This window comes from Miscanthus floridulus, chromosome 8 (assembly GCF_019320115.1).
Source record: "Miscanthus floridulus cultivar M001 chromosome 8, ASM1932011v1, whole genome shotgun sequence".
Taxonomy (NCBI): domain Eukaryota; kingdom Viridiplantae; phylum Streptophyta; class Magnoliopsida; order Poales; family Poaceae; genus Miscanthus; species Miscanthus floridulus.
The window spans coordinates 37,307,644-37,317,306 of NC_089587.1; the positions used below are offsets into that span (position 1 = coordinate 37,307,644).

General features: G+C 52.3%; 1 long non-coding RNA gene across 1 annotated transcript; it reads left to right on the forward strand.

Annotated features, from left to right (window-relative positions):
* The first annotated feature begins 7,492 nt into the window (after positions 1 to 7,492).
* LOC136471641 (uncharacterized) lies at positions 7,493 to 8,295 on the forward strand. The gene is made up of 2 exons (XR_010762071.1): positions 7,493 to 7,638; positions 7,818 to 8,295. It is a non-coding gene; the product is annotated as an uncharacterized lncRNA (long non-coding RNA).
* The last annotated feature ends 1,368 nt before the right edge of the window (positions 8,296 to 9,663 follow it).

Below are 9,663 nucleotides of genomic sequence, written 5' to 3' on the forward strand. Positions count from 1 at the left end.
TGTTCTATGATTCTAGTTGCATATATTTTTTTCTGATTTTTAATACTGTTGCTTTTGTAGGTCCGTTGTGAAATTTCTTGTTTTTTGCCCCCAGATTTTTAGCTTTTGTAGAAAGAGTCTGTCTAGCTCCAAGATTTTTCAGCCGCGCCGATTTTTTCCCCCTCCTGCCATGCCGCGCGCTCATTTTTGAGGCGCGCCGAATGTTCCCCTCCCGCGCATGCTCACCGCAAAATTTCGCACACTCGACCTTATCCTTTCTCCCTCAAATCCCCTCCTCACTTTCATCAGCCGCCTCCACGTTCAACTCGAAAAAAATCCGCTCGCGCCGTCGTAGGTTCCTCACGAGCGGACGCCGCCGTTCTCCGGCTGTTGGCCGCCGCCGCCGTCCTCCTCGCCACCACAGCAACTCCTGCCTCCCCACATCAGGACACCTCCCCCAGCCGCCTGGAGCTCCAGGGCATAGGCACCGCACGGCTGCCGGCCGCTCCCGGCCACAGCAATCCAACGTCGGCTGTCACCCCCATCGCCTCCACACCATCACATGACGAGGACGGACGCCAGGGCTTATTGGGTATCTCAGAGCCCACGCACTCTGTGGTCTGTGCGGCTGTGGAGGGGGTTGAAGCACCGATAGTAAGGGGCACCTCGATCCGGCGGGGAAGGAGAGCTGCTCCAGCGTGGCCATTGCGGTTCCATCGCTTATGACCGCCGTGACGTGGGGATGCGGCGGCTCGTCCGGGCGCCACCATGACCTTCGCATGGACATCATCGTCAATCGAGGTATGCGCAGCGTGCCAGCTCGTACCTCCCCATGCTCGCATCTCGGCAGCGGCCTGTTGCGATCATTGCTACTGGCTGATGCAATGCCGACCTGGTGTTTGAGGAAATGTAGGAAAGGCGTTTGGTGATTCTATTTTTAAGATGTTTGGGATTAGAAAAGGTTTTGATTTCTTAACTAGTTTGGTACCTGACCTGATTCTCTTTTCCTGAGTTTGCAAACTTTGGTAGAACTTTGATACCAACAACTTTGCTGTAATGTTCTTGAGCTTGGCTAATGACTTGAAAATTGAATGTCTTGACTCTTGACCAATTTAAAATTCAGTCAGTTATTTGGTTAATTAATTGACTATAACTCTTGTCGTCATAGATTCTCATCAAGATGCCTGTAACAACCTGGAATTCTCTGGAAAACCAAAAAAATACGAACTATTTAAAATTTTTCCTGTAATCGTGTGAAGCATGTAAACGTTAGGTCAAACACGAGTCAAACCGCTAACGAAACGTTGCATGCATATAGAATTGTTTGTAGAGATTTGCCGGAGCTCTTTTGTTGCCTCGTGTTTGAGTCTTGGTTTCATTTTGGAGAAGCACAATCCGTAGCAACCCCTCTTAATTTCCTTTTGGAATATCTCATAAATCCCCGTCACATTTCTTTTGAACTCATTTGATCCGAAATCATAAAAATCACACCTCTCTAATTATTTTTGAACTCCTCTTGAAATTCATTGTGTTGTACTTCAACTTCCCTTTATATTCCACGTGATCTCTCTTAAAATTCATTTCAAATTCCTTGAATCAATTTCCTCCAAGCCCACCGTCTCCTTCCCTTTGGCCCAGCCCGCCTGCCCTTCTCTCCCCCCTTCGGCCCGCCCGGCCAGCCGGGTGGCCCAGCAAACCGCGGCCCAGCCTGGTCAGCAGCCCCAACCCCAACCCTAGCGAGCAGATGCTCCCAGCGCCGCCGCCGCTCGCAACGCCTGCTCCCGCGTACAGACGCCCGACATCGCCCCGCGCTCCGCGCCGCTTGATGCGCGCCGCGTGCCTCAGTCCGTGCACGGACGTCGAGGATGGACGGAGCCCGGGAAGCCCTAGCCGCTCGCCCTATAAATACCGCAGCAGTCGGCACCCTCTCTAATCCCAGGAGCTAGCCGCCGCCCCCGCTGGGTCTCTCCCTGTAGTCGCCATCGCACCACCTTGAGCGCCTCCAGCTGAGCTACCTCGACCACGCCGTCGTTTGGCTGCGCCACCCCGAGCTCCTCTCCAAACCGCGTCACTGGAGCTCACCTCTGCCTCCTCTCTGGACTGGCTGCGCAGCCGCGACGACGACCACCGCGTGCTCCCTCACCAACCCCGTGTCGCTGTGCTCTCCTCGTCCATGGTCGTGCCCCTGCACCGTCCTTGCCGGGCCACCGCGCCACCACCTCCAGCCACCGCCATGATGCGCACGACGCCAACCCTCCGCACGGCCACGACCACCAGCCACCTGACCGTCTTCCCGGTCGCAACCTCGCACCTTCACCTCGAGCCGATTGACGACCCCGAGCATTGCCCGGCGTTGATCGAGCCAACCGGAGACCGCCGTCCGTGACGAGCTCGGGACACCGCAGCGACTCCGCCCGACGCACCGCACTGAGTCGAGCCATCCCTGCGGCACCTCGACACGGCAGCGTCATCCTTCTTCTACGAGCCCTACTGTAAGCTTCGGACTTGCCCAAGCTTTCGCCTTTTTGCCATCCCTGCCTGTTCCGGCCTTCGTGCCGGCGTCTTGACCTGCCGGAGCGCGTTACCGCACCGAAGGACACCTGTGGCCATTGCGTTGCGAACACACTGCCGTGCTATGCCTTGCTGGCCCCTGCCGCGACCACATCCTCAGGCGCACACACGCACGAGGCCAAAGGCTTGGCCTTTGATGCCAAGCACGAACGCCCAGACCGTCGCCCGCCACGGCGGCGAGCTTAGCACGTACACGGTGCAGGTGCACCGCACACGGCACACCCTGGCACCAAGCGCATGAGCCAATCGACCGCCGTTCTGCTTTGTCCAGCCTTCGTGCTGCAGTGACCCTTGCCCTCCCTCGCTGCACCGGCGCTGGCAGCCCACCTCCACGACCGCGAGCCCCCTGGACACGCGCACGCATGCACCTATGCACACGGCCAAGGCCTTGCCTTGCCGGGCCGATGGCGCCCGGGGACATAGCCGCCACCATGTCCTGCCCACACACGGTCGCCGTGACCGGAGCCACCCACGGCACCGTCCCGTTCAGGCCGATGACCCCTCCATGTGTCCGGCCTTCGTGCCGTGGATTTTCTGCAAGGACCTCGTCAGCCGCCCACCAGAGTACTCGCCGCCCGTAGCCACTGCGCCAGCGCGCCGACCGTCTGAAGCCAGACAGCGGCCTTTAGCCTACCGGAGCCTTGCCGTGGAAGAACAGAGGAGGTGAAAGAAGGAGCAGAGCCGTCTGGACTTGTTCCACCGTGAGCTAGGAGGAGAAAAGGAGGGTGGACACAGTCCACCATGGACCTAGTGTGCGGTCCATGGACCCACACCACCCAGACCACCGTGAGCTGCCCCCACGCCCACAGCCTGGAACCAGGCCCGATAGGAGCCCGAAACCGCCACGTGGATGGCCTCCCCGCGCGACACGTGGCGGGCTGAGCCCGGCCCAAATCCAGCCCGGTCTATACCGGCCTTGGCCCAGATCGGCTGCGCAGATGGAGCCTGCGACCATGCCCAATCCGCCCTTCAGTCCTTTCCTTTCAGGCCCGAGTCCCATCTGATGGTGAACAAGCTCACGCAGCCCCTTCAGCAGCCTTTGCCTCGGCCTTTAGGCCCTATTAGATCCACCGACCACGTTGGTGATCTCTCCGACCACCTCGGCAACCTTTCTGACCACTTCGGCAATCTCACCGACCACGTTGATGATCACTCCGACCACCTCCGTGATCCCACCGACCACGTCGGCAAAGCTCTTCGACCACCTCGGCCAGCCTTCCGACCACGACGGTGATCTCACCGACCACCTCAGTGACATCTCCGACCACCGACGAAAGCCCCTTCCTGCTTATTCTTATACTCGTTCATACACTTACAATACGTGATCTTGATCTATCTATATCTGTCTGCACCGTGCCCTTGTGCAGGTCTACCCATCCCCATCGCTATGGAATGTGCTACTCAGTTGTGTCGAGTTGTTGCGTCTTCGGTCGTGTTTGGTTCTTATCGCTGATTGTTGGTGTTGTTGCCTATGTGCCGAGCCTTCGAGCCGGCTAAGGGATCGTACCTCGTTCGGACGCTACGATCGCGAGATCCATCTCGCCATGACCGTGATGCCGAGTGTAATTCGACCCGTCGCTTTTTAGTTGGCTTCATAGTACCACGAGTGTTAGCTCCTGCCTTCGGCCCTAGAACATGGCCGCGATGGATTCGATGTCGATACAAACATCGATGCGGATATCACCCGCACGCCTTGAGCCCTCCATGACCAAGTCCTGTGGGAGATGACATGGAGATAACAATCGTGGAACGATGGGTGCCAACCCGTTGGTATAGCTTGTGGCCTCGAGTTCGCCTCGCCATGACCATGGAGCTACGCCACTCTTTTACTGTTACTTGCCTCTTCGTGCACAAACCCCCGTATGCTTGTACCTTGTATGACCATCGCATTTCTTTGATTCCCGCGGTGACAACCGCACCGCTATGAATAAGAGAGATGTCTTAGTGCCAGTGCACCTAAGTCGGGTACCCTACGAGTGGTTTGTGCACTTGTACTCTTTAATGAGTTGCTCCTTCCGATGCCCTGTCTTCTGTCGTGGCGTGTGTGTTGGAAGGAGCAGACCTCAGTTCCTTGCTGTTATTGCCCTATGATCCACTCTGTTCGATTCCGCCATGTCTATGGCGATTGGATCAAAGACCGGACTATCTCTTTTTAGCTAGCAAAGCTATAGTCTATGTCGTACCTCGGACCCGTGCGTGTTGACCCGATCGGCCGTCTAAAACCATCTTCCCGAAGATGTGTCTGAGAACATGACATGGATGTACCTAGCTAACCCCCGCTTCTTTTGTTTTGCTGAGCAACTCTCTTCTCGGCTCCCGACGTTGTTATGTCGTGAGGATCGAGAGAACCCGTTGCTGTCCAATCTCTTTGCGCTACCGCTTTCTACCGTAGCGGGCGAGCCGAAGTACATCGGAGCCAAGTCACAATAGTGTTATCGTTCTTGTTTGCTACTCGTGTCCAATTGTGACTTGCGGGATAAGGCTATAAGAGCCGAACCCCGTCGTTCTTCTTTCTTGGGGCTCGACTTCCAATCCCTGTCAAGTCAATGACACCGGATCGAAAGATTGTGAGCCGTGGTGTTTGCTCTGGATAAGCTCTGGCTTAAACCGTTTATTGTAAAGCCATACCGGCTTGGCCATGACTTAAGCTTGTGCTTAGCAAACCACCACTTGTGATTCTTTGGCCTGGGGAAAATCGGACAACCGCCGAGAGGGCTAAGCTGTGTATCTCTTATTGCCTCGCTGGTGTTATTGGATTTTCCTGCGTCTTGTCGTCTTTTCGAGTGTTGAGTGCTCTCTTGCCTTGCGTGTCGCTTCGTGAAGTAGCTGACGATCGGACCAAGAGAACGTGGACGACGACAAGGACTGCGGAATGGAGTCAACGCAGGAGGAGGTGACCCCGCTAATGGAACACCAACAAATGGAGAATTGTACCACTACTACCTCTACACCGCAGGTGTCATGGCAGCACCCTCTTTTAGAGAATCCTATTAGACATTGCATAAATATCTAGAACTGCTAGCGCTTCATAATTATTCCTTTGCTAGTACTTTGATGCATGCTACTACCTGAGCCATTATTACCCTGATGCAACCCACTCTACTACGTCACCCTGCTTTGCGCATTCGCTCGCTTATATACGCTTACTTGCCTGCTTGCTTGCATATTACACCACTATACTTATTATTAACTCTACTTCGCATTATATCGGGGATGTGATGCTGGTGGTGAACCCCCTGGGAATGGTTTGGCTATGGGTGCCGGACTTGGTGGTGTGTGAGCGTGCTGCGTGTGTCTTGGGTGCGTGGAGAGTGAGGGTTGTGTCGACCGAGCTGGAATAACGACGAGCCTGGGGCGAGTCTTGCCATGTGGTGCTACCTGGGCACTTGGATGTGGAATACCTGTGGCGGGTAAATGGTAATTGGAGGTGTCCTTGGGTGTGAACCTCGGAGAGGTGGAGCCCAGGGTAGAGGTGCTGTGGTGGCACGTAAAATGAAAACCCTGATGGAGACATTCTAGCTTGGTCAATCCCTAAGGACTTACTAGTACTCAGACTCGCCAGAAATCCTTTACATCCCACTCGCCCTATATGGTGCGGGACAGTCGGACTACTTGGTAGAACAATGCCACTACTGCTAGGCGAACGTGTGCAAGGAGGTACGGGGTGCGCGGTTGCCCCCACACCCTTCCGAGACTTTAGGAGGCCTTGTGGACATGGCTCTTGACATCCGGAGGGCCCCGGCTCTGTCTATGACTCACAGTATCAGCCATCCCAGACTAGACTTGGGATGTACCAGGGCTGAGAGGTAGGGTGGCATCGTTCTAGGCTAGCAAGCGGCCGGAATCTGCCTAGACGGGGCATCGTTGAGGATGGCTATCTTGTGGGTATGTAAAACCTCTGCAGAGTGTTGGTTGATCGATCGATACATATGCCGACTTGTTGGCTATGGACCTTTCCTGGGTTTCGCTTAAACTAGATAGGAGATGAGTCCTTCTTTCCTCCCTCCAGGTTTGGGGTATTTTCCGGTCGTGAGCCTTGGGGGCTGCGGGCCGTTGAGACAAGGCCGAGAGGGAGTCGGCTTGTCGACCTGAGTGTGTGAGATGAGATGAGATGTGGTGATGGTGGTGTGGTTATGGTTGGGATGGGATGGTGGATGGATATGGATGGAAGTGGATGTGTGTGGCCGGGAATGTGTTAAAAACTGGATATTATTATTACATTACTACTGTTACTTACTTCTCATGCGCTAAGGATGCAAACCACAACCAAATGTTAGGATCGCCAGATCCTCTTGTTTTATCTTTTCCACTAAAGCTCATCGGTGCTGACCATGGCCTGCACACATCTAGCGGTGTGCAGATTTTCCTGCTTCTCAGAGATGCTGACTTTAGAAGGATTAAAAGGTTTCGTGCCTACGCTCAAGTTTGGTTCGGAGATGGAATCTACGCTGCACTACGCCAACTCTGATGATGACCCGTGAAGGAGGAGCCTTCACTCGATAGTCTTCCGCTAGATTAACTCTGTAATAGGTGTGTTCCCCAGTGATGTAATATCCTGTATTCTTGTAATCTTACGATGTATGACTGTGATATCGACTGATATATGATAATATGATGGAATCAACTATAGGTTTCATCATATTATAATTCATTCTGTGGATTTTCCCTTCGCGGAAAATTGAGGATGTTTCAATGCCCTCCATCTGGCCAGCCCCGACACCTCGTCCCTATTGATTGCAGCTGATCAGATGGTTAATTTCTCTTTCGGGTCATATCATTTTTGTTTTTTAATATCTTTTGTTACCTGTATGGCAACATACCTGTAAAATTGATGGGCAAATTCCCAAATCTTTTAATTTTTATTTGGTGGATTTTCTCCAAGTTAATGTCTTCCTGTTGTTTTCATAATTCATACAGAGCCAGGGTAGAGTACATGAGCCAGACAACTTTTATTGTGGCTGGTTACTCAATCGCTTAAGATCTCTACTTGAGGTTTAAATCTTGGGATGTCAATCAAGTGTCACATACACGACAAATTTTATCTTTCAGAGTTTTGGAAGGAGAGGCGCCAGCCACAAATATAAAAAGGTAACTTTCTGAAATTTAAACTGAGTGGCAACTTCATTATTATTTAGTTTGGGCAGGAAGAATGACTATGGATTCAAGTATCATTGTTTTAACCATAAAAAATGACAGCTCTTCATGTTTTGTTCAGGTTTATAGTTATCTTAGCCACGAAAAATAACAACTCTCCTTGTTTTGTTCAGGTTTATAGCTCACTTAGCCATGAAAAACGACGATGAGATTCTCACAATCCCATGAAGGCCCGTACCTTGCTGCAGCCAGCGGCCTCAAGAAATTCTGCTGCTCGTCAGTCAGAATTTCCCAATCCATGAGCGGGGACGAAGAAATTCCTCATCCTTCCCTAATCTCTGAAAAAAGGCAGCACGAATGCCTAGGTTCTGTACACATGGCAAACCTTCTATACAATGAGGATACTGCCCCAACTACCATTTGAGGATTCAAGGGGTATTAATAAATCATCGCAGAAAGGATAGGAAACACTGCAAACAGAAAATGTGATAGTAGTCGAATGATCAAAATAGCATAAGTTACTTTATGTGCATACCATGGAATAAGCTGAGTGAGAAATCTAACACCAAAATGGACTCCATATCATTTATATGACTGTCTATCTGTAATATACAAACACAGTGCTATATCATTCATATGACTGTTTTATCAGACCATATTGTAAGAAAAATGGACCATAGGTCCATTTACTTTGGATTTTGGTGTTTGATGACTAGCACAACTAAATTGGACTAATGAATTTGCAAGTAATTGTTTTGTAGTTCAATAAGGTGCAAGACATGACTTGGATGAAGGTGACATGATGATCCCACGATCAACACCATAAGCAAGACCCTATAAGCACAAGAGAAGACCCAAGATATCAAGCAAAGTCTAAGCACGAAGATGTGAATCAAACCGCACGCAAGATCGTGAAGAAACGAGCTCGGCGGAGGTGACTGGATGCGGCCCTATGAGGACCGGACGTGTCCGATCAGTTGCTCGGCAATAGCAGGCGTCAGCAGCAGCGACCGGATGCTAAGTGAGGCAGTGACCGGACGTACGAACTTCATTGTTCATTGTCAACGGCAACGCTCTCAGCGTGACCGAATGCGACGGCAGGACGACCGGACGCACCAAGAAGTAGCGTTCGATCATTTCCAGAAAGGTTTCAGAGTGGCGCCAACGCGACCGGACGCGTCCGATCGAGTGAGACTGGACTCGGCCCAGAGTCCAATCAACGCGCGCGCTCTAACGGTCGGCAGGACTGGACACGTTCGATCGGGACGTGATCGGCGTCCGATCACTAGTAGAAAGTTGGGTCTTGGGTCCAACAGCTAGTTCTAATTTGTGGGGCTATAAATAGACCCCAACCGGTCATTTCAGAGGTGGAGAGCTGATGAAACATACTAAGGGTGTTGATACACTACTTTAGTGATCTCCACTTGCATAGTGCTTAGTGATACATTCGGTGATTACCGTAGGTGCTTTGCGAAGTGCTTAGGTTAGTTAGACCATCGCTTATGCGCTTGCTCTAGGTTTAGGCCTAGTGTTTAGTGAGGTTTGCACACCTCTTACTACTCGGTGCTTGCGCGCACTATTGTTGTACATCGGAGGAGCTTGTAGTCTTGCGAGATCACACCAACTGCGTTTGTGGTGTGGCCGCCACTATGTACCGAAGGGAACAAGGTCCGCGGCGGTTCGGTCGGAAGCTTGATAGTGAAGACGGCGGGGAGCGGTCTGGGAGAGGCTTGCCGGAAGGCACACCGGAGACCCACTTGCGTGTGGGGAAGGCCCGGGGCTATCCACGGAGTTACTCGACCGGGAGCTTGGCCTTTGCGAGGGATTCCTTGCGAGGGGCTCCAACGAGGACTAGGGGGAAGCTTGTGCGCTTCTCGATACCTCGGTAAAAATACCAGAGTCGTCGACGAGAGTTTGTACATCTCTACCTTACTCTTTAGCTTCTGCATTTACATTGCAATCTTGGTTTGTGCTTTACTTTCTTAGCTTAGTGATAGGCTAGTTGATAGGTTTGGAACC